General features: G+C 48.3%; 1 pseudogene; it reads left to right on the top strand.

Moving 5' to 3' along the window:
- The first annotated feature begins 956 nt into the window (after positions 1 to 956).
- Positions 957 to 14,164, top strand: LOC129025421 (chromodomain Y-like protein; annotated as a pseudogene).
- The last annotated feature ends 43 nt before the right edge of the window (positions 14,165 to 14,207 follow it).

Here is a 14,207-nt window from a genome sequence, read left to right as displayed (position 1 = left end):
TCGCAGCTACTTGGGAGGCTGAGGCAAGAGAATCGCTTGAACTCAGGAGGTGGAGGTTGCAGTGAGCTGAGATGGTGCCACTGAACTCCAGCCTGGGCGACAAGAGCGAAACTCCAACTCAAAAAATAAATAAATAAAATATAGATAGATAGATAGATAGATAGTGACCTGCCAGGAGCAGGGGACCACCACGTTGCCTAAGGAGGGGTGAACTGTCCCAGGATGGAAATGAAACAGGTCAAAACTCCTGTGTTGATCAATAGTGGGAGAGCACCTGTGAATAACCACTGCACTCCAGCCTGGACAACATAGTGAGACCCTATCTCTAAAAATATTAATTAATAATAATAATTAAAGGATTATGCATAAGAATAAAATTCAGAAAGATTTTTGATAGAGGTGATATGATTATTAGCAAACGCATTTAAATTGGGAAAAGCACAGGACTGCAAACTTAAAATTTTAGTCATTGTTCTCCTGAGATGGGAAAAGGCTGTGATTCTTCATCTGAAGAGTCTTATCTTGGGTGCTACTTGCCATCAATGATGAACTGTTAAAATTTGAGGAGGAGCGAACTGAATTACATTGGTCTACGCCAACTGAGGCAGGTTACATTGAAAAGATTGTTGACAAAAGGAAAAATTAAAAAGGGAAGACAGAGTATTTGGTTCAGTGAAAAGGCTACAACAGCAAGGACGACACTTGGGAACCAGAGTAGCGCCTCGTGAGCTGTCAGGAATACATCCACGACTTCAACAGACACCACACGGAAAGGCAGAAAGAGAGCACAGTGACCACAACAAACAGGTCCTCTCCCAACAATGCTAGGAAACAAATCTCCAGATCCACAAACAGCAGCTTTTCTAAGTCCTCTCCTAAGGCACCAGTGATTGGGAGAGACCACGAATCCAAAAACAGCCAGCTGTTTGCTGCCAGATGAAATGGCAGCCATCTCTCTGCAGCCAGATGAAATGGACCTAGTGAAGTCAGGTATCAAGATCCTCATGCCTAAGAGCCCCATTAAGCAGGACGCAGTGGATGGCTTTCAGAGTGAGAGCCCCAAAAAAACTGGACCCCATAGAGCAGGGTCAGGAGGAATGGTAGTGCCCAAAGTGGCAGCAGAAAAGCCAGACAAAGCTTTATTGGGCCCTGGTGCTGAGCAGGCCAGGATGGGGAGCAAGCCTGGAAACACCTGCTAGTGCCTCAGGTGCATGGCCCCGTGAGTGCAGCCGTGGCCACAGGTCTACTCGTTAACAGGAAAGCTACATCTACATTCATGGATGCATTAACAGCCAGTGGGACAACCAACATACAGACATCTCTTACAGGAGTAACTGTCAGCAAAAGGAAATTTATTGACAATAGAAGAGAACAGCCTTTTAACAAACAATTGCATTTCAGTCTGAGGCAAACAGAAAGTGCCTATGGATACAGAGTTATTGTGGTTAGGACACAAGATGGCTTCACCCACATCTTATTCACTAGATCAACAGGGAATAACTCAGTAAATACAGTTGTAATGAAGAAAGTCTACCAGCTCTGAGAACAGCCACTGCCGATTACAGCAAGCTTGTACTGCTCAGTGCCTTTAACAGTGTCTTCTCTTGTGGACTTGACTTTGTTTTATACGGCATTTGGCACATGACAGAAAAAGAGACAGCATTAAAATGGGAGACGCTATCAGAAACATCGTGAAGAATCTATGGCCATCCCACTCTAAAAGTGACAGAAAAACAGAAAGTGTTAAACAGGCAGAAGATAACAGAAACTTCGTGAATAATCCATGGCCATACCATCTGGAACATGCTCGATTTCTTCAGATATCAGAAGCTAAGCAGTACCGGCCCTGTATAGTGCGTGGACAAAAAGAACTTTGTGAACACTATTATTCAGTTCAAAAAACCTGTTACTGAAGTGAAAGAAGTTATCTGAAACATCGTGAATAATCTATGACCATATGACCCTGAATATGACAGAAAAAGAGAAAGCATGAAAATGGCAGAAGAGAAGCTACCAGAAATATCGTACGTAATCTGCGATCATAGCACAGTGAACACTCCAATCTCATCTGGTCACTGAAGTACAGAGTACACGAGATTGGGCCCAAGGTAGGGCCTGTTCACTACTTGGACAGGAGGAACTTCGTAAAGGCTACCGTTCTGCTTAAACTGATTATTATTGAAGCAGTCAACGTCCCAGCAATTCGACTAGGAGCATCCGTATTGCCTCTTTGTGATATGGTTTAGGCTAATGAAAAGACTTGGTTTCCAACACCCTCGGCTACCTCTGGGCAGATTCCGGATAGCTCATCGGCGGAAGCCACCAAAAACGTCGTGAAGAATCTACAGCCATACCACCATGAACGCTCCCAATCACGTTTGGTCTCTGAAGTACAGAGCAGACGACATTGGGCCCAGGTACGGGCCGGTTCGGTACTTGGATGGGAGAAACTTCCTGAATGCTATTATTCAGCTTAAGCTGTGTATTGTTGAAGCACTCAATGGCCCAGCCATTCGACTAGGAGCATCCGTATTGCCTCTTTGTGATATGGTTTAGGCTAATGAAAACACTTGGTTTCCAACACCCTCTGCTACCTCTGGGCAGATTCCGGATAGCTCATCGGCAGAAGCCACCAAAAACGTCGTGAAGAATCTACAGCCATACCACCATGAAAGCTCCCAATCACGTTTGGTCTCTGAAGTACAGAGAAGACGACATTGGGCCCAGGTACGGGCCGGTTCGGTACTTGGATGGGAGAAACTTCCTGAATGCTATTATTCAGCTTAAGCTGCGTAGTGTTGAAGCACTCAATGGCCCAGCCATTCGACTAGGAGCATCCGTATTGCCTCTTTGTGATATGGTTTAGGCTAATGAAAAGACTTGGTTTCCAACACCGTCTGCTACCTCTGGGCAGGTTCCGGATAGCTCATCGGCAGAAGCCACCAGAAACGTCGTGAAGAATCTACAGCCATACCACCATGAACGCTCCCAATCATGTTTGGTCTCTGAAGTACAGAGCAGACGACATTGGGCCCAAGTACGAGCCGGTTCGGTACTTGGATGGGAGAAACTTCCTGAATGCTATTATTCAGCTTAAGCTGCGTATTGTTGAAGCACTCAATGGCCCAGCCATTCGACTAGGAGCATCCGTATTGCCTCTTTGTGATATGGTTTAGGCTAATGAAAACACTTGGTTTCCAACACCCTCTGCTACCTCTGGGCAGGTTCCGGAAAGCTCATCGGCGGAAGCCACCAGAAACGTCATGAAGAATCTACAGCCATACCACCATGAACGCTCCCAATCACGTTTGGTCTCTGAAGTACAGAGTAGAGGACACTGGGCCCAGGTACGGGCCGGTTCAGTACTTGTATGGGAGAAACTTCCTGAATGCTATTATTCAGCTTAAGCTGCGTATTGTTAAAGCACTCAAAGGCCCAGCCATTCGACTAGGAGCATCCGTATTGCCTCTTTGTGATATGGTTTAGGCTAATGAAAAGACTTGGTTTCCAACACCCTCTGCTACCTCTGGGCAGGTTCCGGGTAGCTCATCGGAAGAAGCCACCAGAAACGTCGTGAAGAATCTACAGCCATACCACCATGAATGCTCCCAATCACGTTTGGTCTCTGAAGTACAGAGCAGACGACATTGGGCCCAGGTACGGGCCGGTTCGGTACTTGGATGGGAGAAACTTCCTGAATGCTATTATTCAGCTTAAGCTGCGTATTGTTGAAGCACTCAATGGCCCAGCCATTCGACTAGGAGCATCCGTATTGCCTCTTTGTGATATGGTTTAGGCTAATGAAAAGACTTGGTTTCCAACACCCTCTGCTACCTCTGGGCAGGTTCCGGATAGCTCATCGGCGGAAACCACCAGAAACGTCGTGAAGAATCTACACCCATACCACCATGAACGCTCCCAATCACGTTTGGTCTCTGAAGTACAGAGTAGAGGACACTGGGCCCAGGTACGGGCCGGTTCGGTACTTGGAAGGGAGAAACTTCCTGAATGCTATTATTCAGCTTAAGCTGCGTATTGTTGAAGCACTCAGTGGCCCAGCCATTCGACTAGGAGCATCCGTATTGCCTCTTTGTGATATGGTTTAGGCTAATGAAAAGACTTGTTTTCCAACACCCTCTGCTACCTCTGGGCAGATTCCGGATAGCTCATCGGCAGAAGCCACCAGAAACGTCGTGAAGAATCTACAGCCATACCACCATGAACGCTCCCAATCACGTTTGGTCTCTGAAGTACAGAGTAGACGACATTGGGCCCAGGTACGGGCCGGTTCGGTACTTGGATGGGAGAAACTTCCTGAATGCTATTATTCAGCTTAAGCTGCGTATTGTTGAAGCACTCAATAGCCCAGCCATTCGACTAGGAGCATCCGTATTGCCTCTTTGTGATATGGTTTAGGCTAATGAAAAGACTTGGTTTCCAACACCCTCTGCTACCTCTGGGCAGATTCCGGATAGCTCATCGGCAGAAGCCACCAGAAACGTCGTGAAGAATCTACAGCCATACCACCATGAACGCTCCCAATCACGTTTGGTCTCTGAAGTACAGAGTAGACGACATTGGGCCCAGGTACGGGCCGGTTCGGTACTTGGATGGGAGAAACTTCCTGAATGCTATTATTCAGCTTAAGCTGCGTATTGTTGAAGCACTCAATGGCCCAGCCATTCGAATAGGAGCATCCGTATTGCCTCTTTGTGATATGGTTTAGGCTAATGAAAAGACTTGGTTTCCAACACCCTCTGCTACCTCTGGGCAGATTCCGGATAGCTCATCAGCAGAAGCCACCAGAAACGTCGCGAAGAAACTACAGCCATACCACCATGAACGCTCCCAATCACGTTTGGTCTCTGAAGTACAGAGTAGACGACATTGGGCCCAGGTACGGGCCGGTTCGGTACTTGGATGGGAGAAACTTCCTGAATGCTATTATTCAGCTTAAGCTGCGTATTGTTGAAGCACTCAGTGGCCCAGCCATTCGACTAGGAGCATCCGTATTGCCTCTTTGTGATATGGTTTAGGCTAATGAAAAGACTTGGTTTCCAACACCCTCTGCTACCTCTGGGCAGATTCCAGATAGCTCATCGGCAGAAGCCACCAGAAACGTCGTGAAGAATCTACAGCCATACCACCATGAACGCTCCCAATCATGTTTGGTCTCTGAAGTAGAGAGCAGACGACATTGGGCCCAGGTACGGGCCGGTTCGGTACTTGGATGGGAGAAACTTCCTGAATGCTATTATTCAGCTTAAGCTGCGTATTGTTGAAGCACTCAATGGCCCAGCCATTCGACTAGGAGCATCCGTATTGCCTCTTTGTGATATGGTTTAGGCTAATGAAAAGACTTGGTTTCCAACACCCTCTGCTACTTCTGGGCAAATTCCGGATAGCTCATCGGCAGAAGCCACCAGAAACGTCGCGAAGAATCTACAGCCATACCACCATGAACGCTCCCAATCACGTTTGGTCTCTGAAGTACAGAGTAGACGACATTGGGCCCGGGTACGGGCCGGTTCGGTACGTGGGTGGGAGAAACTTCCTGAATGCTATTATTCAGCTTAAGCTGCGTATTGTTGAAGCACTCAATGGCCCAGCCATTCGACTAGGAGCATCCGTATTGCCTCTTTGTGACATGGTTTCGGCTAATGAAAAGACTTGGTTTCCAACACCCTCTGCTACTTCTGGGCAGATTCCGGATAGCTCATCAGCAGAAGCCACCAGAAACGTCGCGAAGAATCTACAGCCATACCACCATGAACGCTCCCAATCACGTTTGGTCTCCGAAGTACAGAGTAGACGACATTGGGCCCAGGTACGGGCCGGTTCGGTACTTGGGTGGGAGAAACTTCCTGAATGCTATTATTCAGCTTAAGCTGCGTATTGTTGAAGCACTCAATGGCCCAGCCATTCGACTAGGAGCATCCGTATTGCCTCTTTGTGATATGGTTTAGGCTAATGAAAAGACTTGGTTTCCAACACCGTCTGCTACCTCTGGGCAGATTCCGGATAGCTCATCGGCAGAAGCCACCAGAAACGTCGTGAAGAATCTACAGCCATACCACCATGAACGCTCCCAATCATGTTTGGTCTCTGAAGTACAGAGCAGACGACATTGGGCCCAGGTACGGGCCGGTTCGGTACTTGGATGGGAGAAACTTCCTGAATGCTATTATTCAGCTTAAGCTGCGTATTGTTGAAGCACTCAATGGCCCAGCCATTCGACTAGGAGCATCCGTATTGCCTCTTTGTGATATGGTTTAGGCTAATGAAAAGACTTGGTTTCCAACACCCTCTGCTACTTCGGGGCAGATTCCGGATAGCTCATCGGCAGAAGCCACAAGAAACGTCGCGAAGAATCTACAGCCATACCACCATGAACGCTCCCAATCACGTTTGGTCTCTGAAGTACAGAGTAGACGACATTGGGCCCAGGTACGGGCTGGTTCGGTACTTGGGTGGGAGAAACTTCCTGAATGCTATTATTCAGCTTAAGCTGCGTATTGTTGAAGCACTCAATGGCCCAGCCATTCGACTAGGAGCATCCGTATTGCCTCTTTGTGATATGGTTTAGGCTAATGAAAAGACTTGGTTTCCAACACCCTCTGCTACCTCTGGGCAGATTCCGGATAGCTCATCAGCAGAAGCCACCAGAAACATCGCGAAGAAACTACAGCCATACCACCATGAACGCTCCCAATCACGTTTGGTCTCTGAAGTACAGAGTAGACGACATTGGGCCCAGGTACGGGCCGGTTCGGTACTTGGATGGGAGAAACTTCCTGAATGCTATTATTCAGCTTAAGTTGCGTATTGTTGAAGCACTCAATGGCCCAGCCATTCGACTAGGAGCATCCGTATTGCCTCTTTGTGATATGGTTTAGGCTAATGAAAAGACTTGGTTTCCAACACCCTCTGCTACTTCTGGGCAGATTCCGGAAAGCTCATCGGCAGAAGCCACCAGAAACGTCGTGAAGAATCTACAGCCATACCACCATGAACGCTCCCAATCACGTTTGGTCTCTGAAGTACAGAGTAGACGACATTGGGCCCAGGTACGGGCCGGTTCGGTACTTGGATGGGAGAAACTTCCTGAATGCTATTATTCAGCTTAAGCTGTGTATTGTTGAAGCACTCCATGGCCCAGCCATTCGACTAGGAGCATCCGTATTGCCTCTTTGTGATATGGTTTAGGCTAATGAAAAGACTTGGTTTCCAACAGCCTCTGCTACCTCTGGGAAGATTCCGGATAGCTCATCGGTGGAAGCCACCAGAAACGTCGTGAAGAATCTACAGCCATACCACCATGAACGCTCCCAATCACGTTTGGTCTCTGAAGTACAGAGAAGACGACACTGGGCCCAGGTACGGGCCGGTTCGGTACTTGGATGGGAGAAACTTCCTGAATGCTATTATTCAGCTTAAGCTGCGTATTGCTGAAGCACTCAATGGCCCAGCCATTCGACTAGGAGCATCCGTATTGCCTCTTTGTGATATGGTTTAGGCTAATGAAAAGACTTGGTTTCCAACACCGTCTGCTACCTCTGGGCAGGTTCCGGATAGCTCATCGGCAGAAGCCACCAGAAACGTCGTGAAGAATCTACAGCCATACCACCATGAACGCTCCCAATCATGTTTGGTCTCTGAAGTACAGAGCAGACGACATTGGGCCCAAGTACGAGCCGGTTCGGTACTTGGATGGGAGAAACTTCCTGAATGCTATTATTCAGCTTAAGCTGCGTATTGTTGAAGCACTCAAGGGCCCAGCCATTCGACTAGGAGCATCCGTATTGCCTCTTTGTGATATGGTTTAGGCTAATGAAAAGACTTGGTTTCCAACACCCTCTGCTACCTCTGGGCAGGTTCCGGAAAGCTCATCGGCGGAAGCCACCAGAAACGTCATGAAGAATCTACAGCCATACCACCATGAACGCTCCCAATCACGTTTGGTCTCTGAAGTACAGAGTAGAGGACACTGGGCCCAGGTACGGGCCGGTTCAGTACTTGTATGGGAGAAACTTCCTGAATGCTATTATTCAGCTTAAGCTGCGTATTGTTAAAGCACTCAAAGGCCCAGCCATTCGACTAGGAGCATCCGTATTGCCTCTTTGTGATATGGTTTAGGCTAATGAAAAGACTTGGTTTCCAACACCCTCTGCTACCTCTGGGCAGGTTCCGGATAGCTCATCGGCAGAAGCCACCAGAAACGTCGTGAAGAATCTACAGCCATACCACCATGAATGCTCCCAATCACGTTTGGTCTCTGAAGTACAGAGCAGACGACATTGGGCCCAGGTACGGGCCGGTTCGGTACTTGGATGGGAGAAACTTCCTGAATGCTATTATTCAGCTTAAGCTGTGTATTGTTGAAGCACTCAATGGCCCAGCCATTCGACTAGGAGCATCCGTATTGCCTCTTTGTGATATGGTTTAGGCTAATGAAAAGACTTGGTTTCCAACACCCTCTGCTACCTCTGGGCAGGTTCCGGATAGCTCATCGGCGGAAGCCACCAGAAACGTCGTGAAGAATCTACAGCCATACCACCATGAATGCTCCCAATCACGTTTGGTCTCTGAAGTACAGAGTAGAGGACACTGGGCCCAGGTACGGGCCGGTTCGGTACTTGGATGGGAGAAACTTCCTGAATGCTATTATTCAGCTTAAGCTGCGTATTGTTAAAGCACTCAAAGGCCCAGCCATTCGACTAGGAGCATCCGTATTGCCTCTTTGTGATATGGTTTAGGCTAATGAAAAGACTTGGTTTCCAACACCCTCTGCTACCTCTGGGCAGATTCCAGATAGCTCATCGGCAGAAGCCACCAGAAACGTCGTGAAGAATCTATAGCCATACCACCATGAATGCTCCCAATCATGTTTGGTCTCTGAAGTACAGAGTAGACGACATTGGGCCCAGGTACGGGCCGGTTCGGTACTTGGATTGGAGAAACTTCCTGAATGCTATTATTCAGCTTAAGCTGCGTATTGTTGAAGCACTCAATGGCCCAGCCATTCGACTAGGAGCATCCGTATTGCCTCTTTGTGATATGGTTTAGGCTAATGAAAAGACTTGGTTTCCAACACCCTCTGCTACCTCTGGGCAGATTCTGGATAGCTCATCGGCAGAAGCCACCAGAAACGTCGCGAAGAAACTACAGCCATACCACCATGAACGCTCCCAATCACGTTTGGTCTCTGAAGTACAGAGTAGACGACATTGGGCCCAGGTACGGGCCGGTTCGGTACTTGGATGGGAGAAACTTCCTGAATGCTATTATTCAGCTTAAGCTGCGTATTGTTGAAGCACTCAGTGGCCCAGCCATTCGACTAGGAGCATCCGTATTGCCTCTTTGTGATATGGTTTAGGCTAATGAAAACACTTGGTTTCCAACACCCTCTGCTACCTCTGGGCAGATTCCGGATAGCTCATCGGCAGAAGCCACCAGAAACGTCGTGAAGAATCTACAGCCATACCACCATGAACGCTCCCAATCACGTTTGGTCTCTGAAGTACAGAGTAGACGACATTGGGCCCAGGTACGGGCCGGTTCGGTACTTGGATGGGAGAAACTTCCTGAATGCTATTATTCAGCTTAAGCTGCGTATTGTTGAAGCACTCAATAGCCCAGCCATTCGACTAGGAGCATCCGTATTGCCTCTTTGTGATATGGTTTAGGCTAATGAAAAGACTTGGTTTCCAACACCCTCTGCTACCTCTGGGCAGATTCCGGATAGCTCATCGGCAGAAGCCACCAGAAACGTCGCGAAGAATCTACAGCCATACCACCATGAACGCTCCCAATCACGTTTGGTCTCTGAAGTACAGAGTAGACGACATTGGGCCCAGGTACGGGCCGGTTCGGTACTTGGATGGGAGAAACTTCCTGAATGCTATTATTCAGCTTCAGCTGCGTATTGTTGAAGCACTCAATGGCCCAGCCATTCGACTAGGAGCATCCGTATTGCCTCTTTGTGATATGGTTTAGGCTAATGAAAAGACTTGGTTTCCAACACCCTCTGCTACCTCTGGGCAGATTCCGGATAGCTCATCAGCAGAAGCCACCAGAAACGTCGCGAAGAAACTACAGCCATACCACCATGAACGCTCCCAATCACGTTTGGTCTCTGAAGTACAGAGTAGACGACATTGGGCCCAGGTACGGGCCGGTTCGGTACTTGGATGGGAGAAACTTCGTGAATGCTATTATTCAGCTTAAGCTGCGTATTGTTGAAGCACTCAGTGGCCCAGCCATTCGACTAGGAGCATCCGTATTGCCTCTTTGTGATATGGTTTAGGCTAATGAAAAGACTTGGTTTCCAACACCGTCTGCTACCTCTGGGCAGATTCCGGATAGCTCATCGGCAGAAGCCACCAGAAACGTCGTGAAGAATCTACAGCCATACCACCATGAACGCTCCCAATCACGTTTGGTCTCTGAAGTACAGAGCAGACGACATTGGGCCCAGGTACGGGCCGGTTCGGTACTTGGATGGGAGAAACTTCCTGAATGCTATTATTCAGCTTAAGCTGCGTATTGTTGAAGCACTCAATGGCCCAGCCATTCGACTAGGAGCATCCGTATTGCCTCTTTGTGATAATGGTTTAGGCTAATGAAAAGACTTGGTTTCCAACACCCTCTGCTACTTCTGGGCAGATTCCGGATAGCTCATCGGCAGAAGCCACCAGAAACATCGCGAAGAATCTACAGCCATACCACCATGAACGCTCCCAATCACGTTTGGTCTCTGAAGTACAGAGTAGACGACATTGGGCCCAGGTACGGGCCGGTTCGGTACTTGGGTGGGAGAAACTTCCTGAATGCTATTATTCAGCTTAAGCTGCGTATTGTTGAAGCACTCAATGGCCCAGCCATTCGACTAGGAGCATCCGTATTGCCTCTTTGTGATATGGTTTAGGCTAATGAAAAGACTTGGTTTCCAACACCCTCTGCTACCTCTGGGCAGATTCCGGATAGCTCATCGGCAGAAGCCACCAGAAACGTCGTGAAGAATCTACAGCCATACCACCATGAACGCTCCCAATCACGTTTGGTCTCTGAAGTACAGAGTAGACGACATTGGGCCCAGGTACGGGCCGGTTCCGTACTTGGATGGGAGAAACTTCCTGAATGCTATTATTCAGCTTAAGCTGCGTATTGTTGAAGCACTCAATAGCCCAGCCATTCGACTAGGAGCATCCGTATTGCCTCTTTGTGATATGGTTTAGGCTAATGAAAAGACTTGGTTTCCAACACCCTCTGCTACCTCTGGGCAGATTCCGGATAGCTCATCGGCAGAAGCCACCAGAAACGTCGTGAAGAATCTACAGCCATACCACCATGAACGCTCCCAATCACGTTTGGTCTCTGAAGTACAGAGTAGACGACATTGGGCCCAGGTACGGGCCGGTTCCGTACTTGGATGGGAGAAACTTCCTGAATGCTATTATTCAGCTTAAGCTGCGTATTGTTGAAGCACTCAATAGCCCAGCCATTCGACTAGGAGCATCCGTATTGCCTCTTTGTGATATGGTTTAGGCTAATGAAAAGACTTGGTTTCCAACACCCTCTGGTACCTCTGGGCAGATTCCGGATAGCTCATCGGCAGAAGCCACCAGAAACGTCGTGAAGAATCTACAGCCATACCACCATGAACGCTCCCAATCACGTTTGGTCTCTGAAGTACAGAGTAGACGACATTGGGCCCAGGTACGGGCCGGTTCGGTACTTGGATGGGAGAAACTTCCTGAATGCTATTATTCAGCTTCAGCTGCGTATTGTTGAAGCACTCAATGGCCCAGCCATTCGACTAGGAGCATCCGTATTGCCTCTTTGTGATATGCTTTAGGCTAATGAAAAGACTTGGTTTCCAACAGCCTCTGCTACCTCTGGGAAGATTCCGGATAGCTCATCGGTGGAAGCCACCAGAAACGTCGTGAAGAATCTACAGCCATACCACCATGAACGCTCCCAATCACGTTTGGTCTCTGAAGTACAGAGCAGACGACACTGGGCCCAGGTACAGGCCGGTTCGGTACTTGGATGGGAGAAACTTCCTGAATGCTATTATTCAGCTTAAGCTGTGTATTGTTGAAGCACTCAATGGCCCAGCCATTCGACTAGGAGCATCCGTATTGCCTCTTTGTGATATGGTTTAGGCTAATGAAAAGACTTGGTTTCCAACACCCTCTGCTACCTCTGGGCAGATTCCGGATAGCTCATCGGGAGAAGCCACCAGAAACGTCGTGAAGAATCTACAGTCATACCACCATGAATGCTCCCAATCACGTTTGGTCTCTGAAGTACAGAGTAGACGACATTGGGCCCAGGTACGGGCTGGTTCCGTACTTGGGTGGGAGAAACTTCCTGAATGCTATTATTCAGCTTAAGCTGCGTATTGTTGAAGCACTCAATGGCCCAGCCATTCGACTAGGAGCATCCGTATTGCCCCTTTGTGATATGGTTTAGGCTAATGAAAAGACTTGGTTTCCAACACCCTCTGCTACTTCTGGGCAGATTCCGGATAGCTCATCGGCAGAAGCCACCAGAAACGTCGCGAAGAATCTACAGCCATACCACCATGAACGCTCCCAATCACGTTTGGTCTCTGAAGTACAGAGTAGACGACATTAGGCCCAGGTACGAGCTGGTTCGGTACTTGGATGGGAGAAACTTCCTGAATGCTATTATTCAGCTTAAGCTGCGTATTGTTGAAGCACTCAATGGCCCAGCCATTCGACTAGGAGCATCCGTATTGCCTCTTTGTGATATGGTTTAGGCTAATGAAAAGACTTGGTTTCCAACACCCTCTGCTACCTCTGGGCCGATTCCAGATATCTGATCTACCATTACATTTCCAAAATAATGGGACGACCAGCTGCAAGTGAGACGATGCTCAGTGGGTTGAAACTGATCACACAGGAGACATTTGGCAACGGCCTTCTCTCCCAGGTGTTTGGTTCCTGGACCTTCACTCAGGAAACTGGTGGCTCAGATTAAGAAGCTTGTCTCATATAATCGAATAGTGCTGGAGGAATCCAAAGCCTTGGTGCACTGCAACATGAAGAGGGACCTGGAACAGGCCAACGAGAGAACATGTGAAGTAGTGAAGAAAATCTGGGGCTCTGCCCATGAGTTGGACTCCATGTGAAAGGACTTAGACAGGAAGATGAATGAGTTTCGAGTGTCAGGCTGCCCACTGACGACACCGGGTTCCGGCTGAGAAGAACACCATTGCTTCCATTTGTCCTTATCCATTCTCACAGCCTGAAACAAGCTGACTGGTAGCTTATGCTTGGAAGCAGGACTGGGAACGTTCAGGCTATTTATTTGGGGGTACTGACTCCAGAAACTACTGCAAGCTTGTACTGCTCAGGGCCTTAGGTAGGGTCTTCGTTTGTGCACTTGACCTGATTTATGTTTTACGACGTTTGAGAGAGGACAGAAAGAGAGCAAGCATTAAAACGGCAGAAGCTACCAGAAACATTGTGAATAATCTACAGCCATACCACCGTGAAAGCTCCCAATCTCGTCTGGTCTCTGAAGTACAGAGTAGACGAGATTGGGCCCAGGTTGGAGCCTGTTTCGTAGTTGGATGGAAGGAACTTTGTGAATGCTATCATTTAACTTAATCTGTCTATTACTGAAGCAGTCAATGGCCCAGCCGTTCGACTAGGAGCATCTGTATTGCCACTTTGTGATATGGTTTAGGCTAATGAAAAGACTTGGTTTCCAACACCCTCTGCTACCTCTGGGCAGATTCCAGATAGCTGATCTAGCATTACATTTCCAAATATAACGGGACGACCAGCTGCAAGCGAGGTGATGTTCAGTTGGCGGAATCTGATCACACAGGAGGCATTTGGCAACGGCCTTGTCTCCCAGGTGTTTGGGTCCTGGACCTTCACTCAGGAAACTGGTGGCTCAGATTAAGAAGCTTGTCTCATGTAATCGAATAGTGCTGGACGAATCCAAAGCTTTGGTGCACTGCAACATGAAGAGGGATCTGGAACAGGCCAACGAGAGAACATGTGAAGTACTGAAGAAAATCTGGGGCTCTGCCCAAGGGTTGGACTCCATATGAAAGGACTTACACAGAAAGATGAATGAGTTTCGAGTGTTAGGCTGCCCACTGACCACACCGGGTTCCGGCTGAGAAGAACACCATTTCTTCCAGTTGTCCTCATCCATTCTCACAG

The sequence above is a fragment of the Pongo pygmaeus genome, chromosome X (genome assembly GCF_028885625.2).
Source record: "Pongo pygmaeus isolate AG05252 chromosome X, NHGRI_mPonPyg2-v2.0_pri, whole genome shotgun sequence".
Classification (NCBI taxonomy): domain Eukaryota; kingdom Metazoa; phylum Chordata; class Mammalia; order Primates; family Hominidae; genus Pongo; species Pongo pygmaeus.
Note: the sequence above shows the minus strand (reverse complement) of the source record. Positions and strands in the feature narration are given on the sequence as shown.